This window comes from Coregonus lavaretus, assembly GCF_964263955.1.
Source record: "Coregonus lavaretus genome assembly, chromosome: 33".
NCBI classification, from domain to species: Eukaryota; Metazoa; Chordata; class Actinopteri; order Salmoniformes; family Salmonidae; genus Coregonus; species Coregonus lavaretus.
The window spans coordinates 1693299-1706578 of NC_140020.1; the positions used below are offsets into that span (position 1 = coordinate 1693299).

Consider the following 13280-nt stretch of genomic DNA (forward strand, 5'->3'; position numbering starts at 1 on the left):
ATGACACACAGCACCGAACAGATCTGGGACCAGGTATGTAAACAAACACGAAAATGAATGTAAAGAAATCCGCTTGCCATAGTCCAGGAAAAGGCCTCCAGCTGATACAGAGATAGGAGAGGAGGAAGAACTGGTGTCCCTGACCCATGATGTCACAATGCCCCAGGAAGAACCTTTCAGGATCAGGGCAGAAGAAGAAGAGACGTGCAAGCAGGAAGAAGGGCATCTACAAATGGAGGACCACAATAACTCAGTTGACTGTGTTAATTGTGTTTTTTAATCATCAATAATTTTGTGTGAGTGTATTGTTGTACTGTTATGGCTCAGGCAACTCTATGGGCCTGTTTCCTGGACACAGATTAAACCTAGCCCAACGACTAAAAAGCTATTTCGATGAAGATTCTCCATTCACCATGCTTTGTAGTCCCGGGCTAGGCTTAATCTGTGTCCAGGAAACCGGCCCATAGAGTAGCCTCAGCCATGATAATTCATTCATTTATCCATCCATCCATTCATCCATTCATCTACCCACCCAGCGGCAGGGCGTGGAGGGTTAGTACAGGGTCCTGTCCCAGGGTACGGTGGCCAGGCGGTGGGCAGCAGCTGGCGCAGGACATTCAGCCAAAAGGGGCAGCGCCAGGGAGGAACCAGAACCCTAGAGTTAGAGGTAGAGTTAAAATAGTTTGTCACTCAACAAACTATTAGGAAGAGTTAGTCACTCCACAATATTAAGTATAGGGTTGCACCATAGATGCTAATCCTGGGTCCATTTAGCATTCTCCCCACTAATGGTTAATGGTTAATGGTTAATGGTTAATGGTTAATCCTAGCTAGTTTGCTAACTATTCTAGCTAACTAACTGGCTGAATAAGTTGACGACGGACTCGCTCAAGCTGTCGGGACTAACCCACAACGTTAAACACGGACACGAACGATCTGCTTGCGTGTTGATACACTGGTGGTTTGTTGTGGCCGAGTATTGGCGCTAAACCGTGTTGTTGGAGTCCGGCATGCTAGCTGGCTGTGGCATCTTATGACGAGGTGCCCGGACGATTTTCACGGAATAATACTGCACCTAGTTAGCTAGCTGAATAAACTAAGTTAGTCTATTCCTAGAAAACATTGAACCGCTGTAGTTTACAACAATTATAGTTTCTGAGGTGGAAGTTGGGAGAGTTATATTTGGGAGTTGTGGTGAGGGAGGCCCCGCTCTCCCCTTTCCCAGATGTTTAGTTCATTTCATTCCGATCTCCTCTGCATTATTGTAGCCATCTGCTGCAGCCTGTCAACTATGCCTCTGCCTATCTTTGTTCTCTCCTCTCCGCACAGGCTATACAAACGCCTCACACTGCGTGGCTGCTGCCTCTCTAACCCGGTGGTCCCTGCACGCACCTCCCACGTGGAGTTCCAGGTCTCAGGCAGCCTCTGGAACTGCCGTTCTGCTGCCAACAAGGCAGAGTTCATCTCAGCCTATGCTACCCTCCAGTCCCTCGACTTCTTGGCGCTGACGGAAACATGGATTACCACTGAAAACACTGCTACTCCTGCTGCTCTCTCCTCGTCTGACCATGTGTTCTCGCATACCCCGAGAGCATCTGGTCAGCGGGGTGGTGGCACAGGAATCCTCATCTCTCCCAAGTGGACATTCTCAATTTTTCCCCTGACCCATCTGTCGATCTCCTCATTTGAATTCCATGCTGTCACAGTCACTAGCCCATTTAAGCTTAATATCCTTGTCATCTATCGCCCTCCAGGTTCCCTTGGAGAGTTCATCAATGAGCTTGACGCCTTGATAAGTTCCTTTCCTGAGGATGGCTCACCCCTCACAGTTCTGGGGGATTTCAACCTCCCTACGTCTACATTTGACTCATTTCTCTCTGCCTCCTTCTTTCCACTCCTCTCCTCTTTTGATCTCACCCTCTCACCGTCCCCCCCTACTCACAAGGCAGGCAATACGCTTGACCTCATCTTTACTAGATGCTGTTCTTCTACTAATCTCACTGCAACTCCCCTCCAAGTCTCCAACCACTACTTTGTATCCTTTTCTCTCTCCCTCTCCTCCAACACTACTCACTCTGCCCCTACACAGATGGTAATGCGCCGTCGCAACCTTCGCTCTCTCTCTCCCGCTACTCTCTCCTCTTCCATCCTATCATCTCTTCCCTCTGCTCAATCCTTCTCCCTCCAATCTCCTGATTCTGCCTCCTCAACCCTCCTCTCCTCCCTTTCTGCATCCTTTGACTCTCTATGTCCCCTATCCTCCCAGCCGGCTCGGTCCTCCCCTCCAGCTCCGTGGCTTGATGAATCATTGCGAGCTCACAGAACAGAGCTCCGGGCAGCTGAGCGGAAATGGAAGAAAACTAGACTCCCTGCGGACCTGGCATCTTTTCACTCCCTCCTCTCTACATTTTCTTCATCTGTTTCTGCTGCTAAGGCCACTTTCTACCACTCTAAATTCCAAGCATCTGCCTCTAACCCTAGGAAGCTCTTTGCCACATTCTCCTCCCTGCTGAATCCTCCCCCCCCCCCCTCCTCCCTCTCTGTGGATGACTTCGTCAACCATTTTGAAAAGAAGGTTGACGACATCCGATCCTCGTTTGTTAAGTCAAATGACACTGCTGGTCCTGCTCACACTGCCCTACCCTATGCTTTGACTTCTTTCTCCCCTCTCTCTCCAGATAAAATCTTGCGACTTGTGACGGCAGGCCGCCCAACAACCTGCCCGCTTGACCCTATCCCCTCCTCTCTTCTCCAGACCATCTCCGGTGACCTTCTCCCTTACCTCACCTCGCTGATCAACTCATCCTTGACCGCTGGCTATGTCCCTTCCGTCTTCAAGAGAGCGAGAGTTGCACCCCTTCTCAAAAAACCAACACTCGATCCCTCTGATGTCAACAACTACAGACCAGTATCCCTTCTTTCTTTTCTCTCCAAAACTATTGAGCGTGCCGTCTTTAGCCAACTCTCTTGCTATCTCTCTCAGAATGACCTTCTTGATCCAAACCAGTCAGGCTTCAAGACTGGTCATTCAACTGAGACTACTCTTCTCTGTGTCAAGGAGGCTCTCCGCACTGCTAAAGCTAACTCTCTCTCCTCTGCTCTTGTCCTTCTAGACCTGTCTGCTGCCTTTGATACTGTGAACCATCAGATCCTCCTCTCCACCCTCTCCGAGCTGGGCATCTCCGGCGCGGCTCACTCTTGGATTGCGTCCTACCTGACCGGTCGCTCCTACCAAGTGGCGTGGCGAGAAGCTGTCTCCGCACCACGTGCTCTCACCACTGGTGTCCCCCAGGGCTCAGTTCTAGGCCCTATCCTATTCTCGCTATACACCAAGTCACTTGGCTCTGTCATATCCTCACATGGCCTCTCCTATCATTGCTACGCTGACGACACACAACTAATCTTCTCCTTTCCCCCTTCTGATAACCAGGTGGCGAATCGCATCTCTGCATGTCTGGCAGACATATCAGTATGGATGACGGATCACCACCTCAAGCTGAACCTTGGCAAGACGGAGCTGCTCTTCCTCCCGGGGAAGGACTGCCTGTTCCATGATCTCGCCATCACGGTTGACAACTCCGTTGTGTCCTCCTCCCAGAGTGCGAAGAGCCTTGGCGTGACCCTGGACAACACCCTGTCGTTCTCCGCTAACATCAAGGCGGTGACCCGATCCTGTAGGTTCATGCTCTACAACATTCGGAGAGTACGATCCCGTCTGGATTACTGCAACTCGCTGTTGGCTGGGCTCCCTGCCTGTGCCATTAAACCCCTACAACTCATCTAGAATGCCGCAGCCCGTCTGGTGTTCAACCTTCCCAAGTTCTCTCACGTCACCCCGCTCCTCCGCACACTCCACTGGCTTCCAGTTGAAGCTAGCATCTGCTACAAGACCATGGTGCTTGCCTACGGAGCTGTGAGGGGAACGGGACCTCCGTACCTTCAGGCTCAGATCAGTCCCTACACCCAAACGAGGGCATTGCGTTCATCCACCTCTGGCCTGCTGGCTCCCCTACCTCTGCGGAAGCATAGTTCCCGCTCAGCCCAGTCAAAACTGTTCGCTGCTCTGGCACCCCAATGGTGGAACAAGCTCCCTCACGACGCCAGGACAGCGGAGTCACTCACCACCTTCCGGAGACATTTGAAACCCCACCTCTTTAAGGAATACCTGGGATAGGATAAAGTAATCCTGATTTGGGAAACCTGACTATGTTCTGAAAGCAGGGGGGAGAGTTGATTTGGGAAACCTGACTATGTTGTGAAAGCAGGGGGGAGAGTTGATTTGGGAAACCTGACTATGTTGTGAAAGCAGGGTGGAGAGTTGATTTGGGAAACCTGACTATGTTCTGAAAGCAGGGGGGAGAGTTGATTTGGGAAACCTGACTATGTTGTGAAAGCAGGGGGGAGAGTTGATTTGGGAAACCTGACTATGTTGTGAAAGCAGGGTGGAGAGTTGATTTGGGAACCCTGACTATGTGTTAGTAATAGGAATCATACATAAAAGTCCAAACGGGTCATTTTATGCTGTATTATACCAACAGTAGCAACTAGACCAAAACAGCAACCGAGGCAGGCTGACAGACACACATTACTCACGTAGCTGGCCTACTGTGAACTGGTTTTTCACCTTCCTGTCTGTATGCCAGTGTCACCTTACACTGGGGAGCAGGTAGGCTAGCATGCACCGGAGAGCAGGCATGCAGTACATGTAAACTCTTACCTTAAGCCTGCTTCCTGCTTCCTGCTTCCTGCTTCCTGTAGCCTAGTGTCCCTGCCTCCTCCTGACACCACCTACACGCTAAGGAATGACAACAGCCACCCTATCTATGCTGTCAGCAGCAATACTAATTAGCACCTACAGTGAGGGGAAAAAAGTATTCGATCCCCTGCTGATTTTGTACGTTTGCCCACTGACAAAGAAATGATCAGTCTATCATTTTAATGGTAGGTTTATTTGAACAGTGAGAGACAGAATAACAAAAAAAAATCCAGGAAAATAAGTATTTGACTCCCTCTCAATCAGAAAGATTTCTGGCTCCCAGGTGTCTTTTATACAGGTAACGAGCTGAGATTAGGAGCACACTCTTAAAGGGAGTGCTCCTAATCTCAGTTTGTTACCTGTGTAAAAGACACCTGTCCACAGAAGCAATCAATCAATCAGATTCCAAACTCTTCACCATGGCCAAGACCAAAGAGCTCTCCAAGGATGTCAGGGACAAGATTGTAGACCTACACAAGGCTGGAATGGGCTACAAGACCATCGCCAAGCAGCTTGGTGAGAAGGTGACAAAAGTTGGTGCGATTATTCGCAAATGGAAGAAACACAAAATAACTGTCAATCTCCCTTGGCCTGGGGCTCCATGCAAGAGCTCACCTCGTGGAGTTGCAATGATCATGAGAACGGTGAGGAATCAGCCCAGAACTACACTGGAGGATCTTGTCAATGATCTCAAGGTAGCTGGGACCATAGTCACCAAGAAAACAATTGGTAACACACTATGCCGTGAAGGACTGAAATACTGCAGCGCCCGCAAGGTCCTCCTGCTCAAGAAAGCACATATACAGGGCCGTCTGAAGTTTGCCAATGAACATCTGAATGATTCAGAGGAGAACTGGGTGAAAGTGTTGTGGTCAGATGAGACCAAAATTGTGCTCTTTGGCATCAACTCAACTCGCCGTGTTTGGAGGAGGAGGAATGCTGACTATGACCCCAAGAACACCATCCCCACCGTCAAACATGGAGGTGGAAACATTATGCTTTGGGGGTGTTTTTCTGCTAAGGGGACAGAACAACTTCACCGCATCAAAGGGACGATGGACGGGGCCATGTACCGTCAAATCTTGGGTGAGAACGTCCTTCCCTCAGCCAGGGCATTGAAAATGGGTCGTGGATGGGTATTCCAGCATGACAATGACCCAAAACACACGGCCAAGGCAACAAAGGAGTGGCTCAAGAAGAAGCTCATTAAGGTCCTGGAGTGGCCTAGCCAGTCTCCAGACCTTAATCCCATAGAAAATCTGTGGAGGGAGCTGAAGGTTCGAGTTGCCAAACGTCAGCCTCGAAACCTTATTGACTTGGAGAAGATCTGCAAAGAGGAGTGGAACAAATCCCTCCGGAGATGTGTGCAAACCTGGTGGCCAACTACAAGAAACGTCTGACGTCTGTGATTGCCAACAAGGGTTTTGCCACCAAGTACTAAGTCAAGTTTTGCAGAGGGGTCAAATACTTATTTCCCTCATTAAAATGCAAATCAATTTATAACATTTTTGACATGCATTTTTCTGGATTTTGTTGTTGTTATTCTGTCTCTCACTGTTCAAATAAACCTACCATTAAAATTATAGACTGATCATTTCTTTGTCAGTGGGCAAACGTACAAAATCAGCAGGGGATCAAATACTTTTTTCCCTCACTGTATGTAGACCAAAGACAAAACATATACACCCAGAGAATACAAAACCATGACTGTGACTGATACAGTGCCACGCCTGGATAGGGACACTTCTAAAACTCTAGACAGTGCCTTATCTTTCTCACCTTAAGCATGATTGTGGAGCATACTAGTGGTGACATTTCCCTTATATTGAATTTCACAACCAGGGGTATTTATGGGTGAAAGGCTTCGACATTTTGCCTGGGTGGCCAGTCTGAGTTATCATTACACTCCTTCTACAATAGCCTGGTCTCAGATCCGTCTAACAGCACAAACATACTGTATCTGGGACCAGGCTATTTCTACAAAGTAAAAGACTAACACAGAAATTAGGCAACAACATTCTAGAAATCTAAACTAGAAACACAGAGAGAAATGAGGCAAGAGCGTTCTTCACTGATGGCATGGAATGTTTGTCGACCTAGTTCCCAGTAAGTTCCCTATTATCAGCTTTAAACAAACCTCTGTCAAATCTAGCCCTGGGTTTCCAGAGAAAAGGACTGCACAGGTTCTCCACATAAGAAGAAATTAGAGTTTAAAAAAATACATATTTTTAAACATGCTTGACAAGCTATTATCCTCCTTCCAGCTTCAAATGAATGTTTGAAAAGATAGACATCTCACCTGTCTGTCTGCTCCTGTGTGTTCCGACAACACACAACACGCCTGTTGCTGTGAACAGTCGCAGTTATCAAATACCACACAACGCCTGTTGCTGTGAACAGTCGCAGTTATCACTAAAGGGTTAGACTGCAGCTCACTCCACTTCGACTTCATGATGCTGGGGGGAAAGTTTAATGTTCTCAGTCAGACAGCCAGTGGTAGCTCGGTTGGTAGTAGCATGGCGCTTGCAAAGCCAGGGTTGGCGGGGGGGGGGGGGGGGGGGGGGGGGGCAGTATGAAAAATGTATGCACTCACTGTAAGTCGCTCTGGATAAGAGCGTCTGCTAAATGACAAAAATGGGGGGTACACGGGGGGTACACGGGGGTACATGGGGGGTACATGGGGGGTACATGGGGGGTACATGGGGGTACATGGGGGGTACATGGGGGGTACATGGGGGGTACACGGGGGGTACATGGGGGGTACATGGGGGGTACACGTCACAATTAAATATAGCCTAGGCTGTTTTTAGCCACATATTACAATCACAATAAGATGCATCATGTCCATAAGGGACTAAAGGACCATGTGACCATAAGGACCAAAAGGACCATGTGACCATAAGGACCAAAAGGACCATGTGACCATAAGGACCAAAAGGACCATGTGACCATAAGGACCAAAAGGACCATGTGACCATAAGGGACAAAAGGACCATGTGACCATAAGGGACAAAAGGACCATGTGACCATAAGGGACAAAAGGACCATGTGCCCCCTCAGATTTCCCCTGTAATACTACTAGCCACTATTACCCAGAAGCCACTGCAGGCTATCAATCAAATTAGAGTAGCTAGCTTGTCTAACTATCTTAGCTGGCATGGTTGGTCGACTTTAGAAAAGCAAGCAATAGCTAAACGTATTGAGTAAGACTCGCATTTCTTTCAATCTTTTACCCAGATTTGAGGCACTGAGGTCGAATAAGCATATTTAGTCAGGAGGTGACAGAACACTCAAGAGGCGTGCCGAGATATGCAGATAAATACACGTTTGACATTGAACTAAGCATAATGGTTATGGCTCTAGATTGCAGTAGAAAATCTGTTTCAGGTGTTTGAAAAAAATGCTACATTCCCCAATGTACAGATGGGGAGCCTCCCTCTAGAACAACCCTCAGCCATCTTCACATACTTTGTGTCCCCTCAGATTTTGGGGGTGAATGATGCCCCTGAATAACTGAACAACCCTTTTTTCATGCACAGGAGAAACATGGCTTATATTAATTAAATCATAGGTAGCTTCACATTATATGTTGATTAATTATTATTTTTATCTGAAGGTCATTTTGGCATTTTTACATGTGAAGATAGCAGGGCCTCATTATACGTTTTTAAAAACAGACGACATCTATGAATTAATTTACAACTCATAACTTGCAAATAATGCAACGGTCACAACTTGTTGTAGCTAAATAGCGCCATCTACTGCACTAACTGAGGAAGAGCGTCCTCAGAGCCAGCAGCCTACTGCGCATTTTATATTTATTCCAAGCCCATCTTGCATAGCCTGGTCCCATATCTCTTTGGGCTCTTGCCAACTCCATTGCTCATTGTCTAGCCAACTCCTGGTCATTCATTTGTGATGTTTGGCGATTATGACAAGGATTTGGCGACTATGGTAGTAACCTTTTCAAGATGTTGCACTATTTTGTTTCTCATTTGTTCTAGTGAGAACTAGTGGAACGTCAAGTGAGAAAGAATTGTCAGTGCAACGTCGTTCGACAGAGAGAGAGAGAGAGAGAGAGAGAGAGAGAGAGAGAGAGAGAGAATTGATCAAAACAGGATAATTCTTTATCTGGCAAAAAATCAACAAGGAGGCTATCTTAACAGATAACAATGTCTTCCTCTGTGCCACATACATTCCCCCCTCAGAGTCACCCTACTTCAATGAAGAGAGTTTCTCCATTCTAGAGGAGGAGATTAGTCACTTTCAGGCCCAAGGCAATGTGCTGGTCTGTGGAGACCTGAATGCTAGAACAGAAATGCAACAACCTTTCCCTTCCCACATACCCCCCCAGAAACAACTATGACAAAGTGAAAAACAAAAATGGAGTACAGCTCCTGAAGCTCTGTCGAACACTGGGTCTGTACATAGTCAATGGTAGGCTAAGAGGGGACTCCTTTGGTAGGTACACCTACAGCTCATCCCTTGGCAGCAGTACTGTAGACTAATTCATCACAGACCTCAACCCAGAGTCTCTCAGAACCTTCACAGTCAGCCCACTAACACCTCTCTCTGACCACAGTAAAATCACAGTGTATCTGAGAAGAGCAGAACCCAACCATGAAGCATCACGGCCCAATAAATTACACGGTACTAAACAGACCTATAGATGGAGTGCAAACAGTACAGAAATCTACCAAAAAGCAATTAGTAGACAAAAAATACAATCTCTCCTGGACAACTTTTTAGCATTAACATTCTCCTACACCAATGAAGGTGTAAATTTGGCCATTTGGAACATAAACTTTATATTTGACAAATTAGCCTCCTTGGCTAATCTTAAGAAACATAAGAGCAAACCAAAAAGAATAGATAACGAAAAATGGTTTGATAATGATTGGAAAAATCTAAGAAAGTCATTGAGAAATATATCTAATCATAAACACAGAGACCCAGACAACAAAAATATACGTCTTCAATATGGGGAAACACTGAAGCAATACAAACACACCCTAAGAACAAAAAAAGAACAGCACATTAGAAATCAGCTGGATGTGATTGAGGAATCCATAGAATCAAACCACTTCTGGGAGAATTGGAATAAATTAAACAAACCTCATAATGAGGAATTGGCTATCCAAAATGGGGATATGTGGAGAAATCACTTTGCAAACCTCTACAGCAATATAACAAAGAGCCAAGAACAACAAGATATACAGGAAAAATTACAAATCCTTGAATCAGCAGTCAAAGACTATCAGAATCCTGTGGCAAAACGTTGCACTCTCCAACCCAAAAAGGCCTGTGGTGCTGATGGTATTTTAAATGAAATGATCAAATATACAGACCACAAATTCAAATTGGCTATACTCAAACTCTTCAACATTAGCCTAACTGCAGGTATTTTCCCATATATTTGGAACCAAGGATTGATCACACCAATTTATAAAAATTGAGACAAATTTGACCCAAATAATTACAGAGGAATTTGCGTTAACAGCAACTTGGGGAAAATTCTCTGCAGTATCATAAACAGCAGACTACATCATTTCCTTGATGAACACAATGTCCTAAGCAGAAGCCAGATTGGATTTGTAAAAAATTATCGTACAACAGACCACATTTACACCCTCCAGACTCTAATTGACAAACAAGTAAATCAAAACAAAGGCAAAATCTACTCGTGTTTTGTAGACTTCAAGAAAGCATTTGATTCAATTTGGCACGAAGGTCTTTTTTACAAACTAATAGAAAGTGGTATTGGAGGGAAAACATATGATGTTATTAAATCAATGTACACTAAAAACAAATGTACGATTAAAATCGGCAACAAGCAAACAGACTTCTTCTCTCAGGGGCGTGGAGTGAAACAGGGCTGCCCAATAAGTCCAACACTATTTAACATCTACATTAGTGAATTGGCAAAAACATTAGAAGAATCAGCAGCACCTGGTCTCACCCTACACAACACTGAAATCAAGTGTCTGCTGTACGCAGATGACCTGGTGCTACTGTCTCCCACTAAGGAGGGGTTACAGCAGCATCTAGATCATCTGCACAGATTCTGTCAGACCGGACCCTGACTGTTAATCTAAAAAACCCGAATATAATAATATTCCAAAAAAGGTCCGGAAATCAGGATGACAAATATAAATTCTATTTGGACACAGTTCTATTAGAACACACCAAAAATTACACATATCTAGGACTAAATATCAGCAACACAGGTAGCTTTCACATGGCTGTGAATGAGCTGAGAGACAAAGCAAGAAGAGCATTCTATGCCATTAGAAGGAATATTAAAAATCGAAATTCCAATTAGAATCTGGCTCAACATTTTCCAATCAGTTATAGAACAAATTGCTCTATATGGCAGCGAAGTATGGGGTCCGCTCTCTAATACTGAATTTACCAAATGGGACAAACATCCAATAGAAATACTGCATGCAGAGTTTTGCAAGACTGTATTGCAAGTGCAAAGAGAAACTCCAAATAACGCATGTAGAGCAGAATTGGGCCAATACCCCCTCCTTATTCGAATAGAAAAAAGAGCCATCAAATTTTACAACCATCTAAAAACAAGTGACCCCAAAACATTCCATCACACAGCTCTACTATGTCAAGAGATGAAACAAGAGAAGAGTCCCCTCAGCCAGCTGGTTCTGAGGCTCAGTTCACTAACCAAAACCAACCTCATAGAGCCTCAGGACAGCACTCAGAAAATCTGGGCCAACCAAATCATCACAAAGCAAAAAGAAAAATATATCACCTATTGGAAAGACACCACAAAAAATCAAAGTAAACTTCAATGCTATTTGGCTCTAAACAGACAGTACATGGTGGCAGAATATCTGACCACTGTGACTGATAGAAAACTGAGAAAAACACTGACTAGGTACAGACTCAGTGAGCACAGTCTGGCTATAGAGACCGGTCGTCACAGGCAAACTGCCCAGAGAGGACAGGCTGTGCTCACTCTGCCCCCGGGGAGAGGTAGAGACAGAGCTGCATTTCCTATTACACTGTGACAAATACTCAGACCTAAGAGAATCTTTCTTTCCCAAAATTATCATTCAGTACAAAGAATTTGAAACTATAAAAGAGGAAGAAAAAATCAAATATTTATTGGGTGAAAAGCCAAAATGTGCAATTTTGGCAGCCAAATATGTGTCCTCCTGCCACAACCTGAGGGACAGCCAGTGAAAATTGTAATGTAATGTCAATAATATTTCCTGTTTTGTTTTGGCTTTCATAGCATGTAATGTGTCTTCTCAGTCATGTTGAGATTGGTTGACTACTATTGCTTTAATGTATTGTTATTCTCATTAATATTGTTGTTGTAGTTGCTGTTAATGGTAATCCCATTTCCACTACTACTATTATTATTGCTGTTGGTCCCACCATTTTTGTTATATGTAAACTTTGACAATGTAAGTAATTTTACTTGCCATGTCAATAAAGTATATTGAATTGAATTGAATTGAATTGAGAGAGAGAACGAGAGAGAGAGGGGGAGAGAGAGAGGGAGAGAGAGGGAGAGAGAGAGAGACAGAGAGAGAGAGACAGAGAGAGACAGAGAGAGAGAGAGAGAGAGAGAGAGAGAGAGAGAGAGAGAGAGAGAGAGAGAGAGAGAGAGAGAGAGAGAGAGAGAGAGAGAGAGAGAGAGAGAGAGAGAGAGAGAGAGAGAGAGAGAGAGAGAGAGAGAGAGAGAGAGAGAGAGAGAGAGAGAGAGAGAGAGAGAGAGAGAGAGAGAGAGAGAAAGAGAGACAAGGCAAGAAGGGCCTTCTATGCCATCAAAAGGAACATAAATTTTGACATACCAATTAGGATCTGGCTAAAAATACTTGAATCAGTTATAGAACCCATTGCCCTTTATGGTTCTGAGGTCTGGGGTCCGCTCACCAACCAATAATTCACAAAATGGGACAAACACCAAATTGAGACTCTGCATGCAGAATTCTGCAAAAACATCCTCTGTGTACAACGTAAAACACCAAATAATGCATGCAGAGCAGAATTAGGCCAATACCCGCTAATTATCAAAATCCAGAAAAGAGCCGTTAAATTCTATAACCACTTAAAAGGAAGCGATTCCCAAACCTTCCATAACAAAGCCATCACCTACAGAGAGATGAACTTGGAGAAGAGTCCCCTAAGTAAGCTTGTCCTGGCCTATGTTCACAAACACAAACAGACCCCACAGAGTCCCAGGACAACAACAACAACAACAACACAATTAGACCCAACCAAATCATGAGAAAACAAAAAGAGAATTACTTGACACATTGGAAAGAACAAACAAAAAAACAGAGCAAACTAGAATGCTATTTGGCCCTAAACAGAGAGTACACAGTGGCAGAATACCTGACCACTGTGACTGACCCAAACTTAAGGAAAGCTTTGACTATGTACAGACTCAGTGAGCATAGCCTTGCTATTGAGAAAGGCCGCCGTAGGCAGACCTGGCTCTCAAGAGAAGACAGGCTATGTGCACACTGCCCACAAAATGAGGTGGAAACTGAGC

General features: G+C 45.1%; 1 pseudogene across 1 annotated transcript in view; it reads left to right on the plus strand.

The window, feature by feature from the left end:
- The window catches only part of LOC311108077 (zygotic DNA replication licensing factor mcm3-like), a 31968-nt pseudogene continuing 18688 nt past the window's right edge, over window positions 1-13280 (plus strand). Inside the window, exon 1 of the transcript in view lies at window positions 1-33. The product of the transcript in view is annotated as a zygotic DNA replication licensing factor mcm3-like (transcript). The remainder of the gene's footprint in view (window positions 34-13280) is intronic.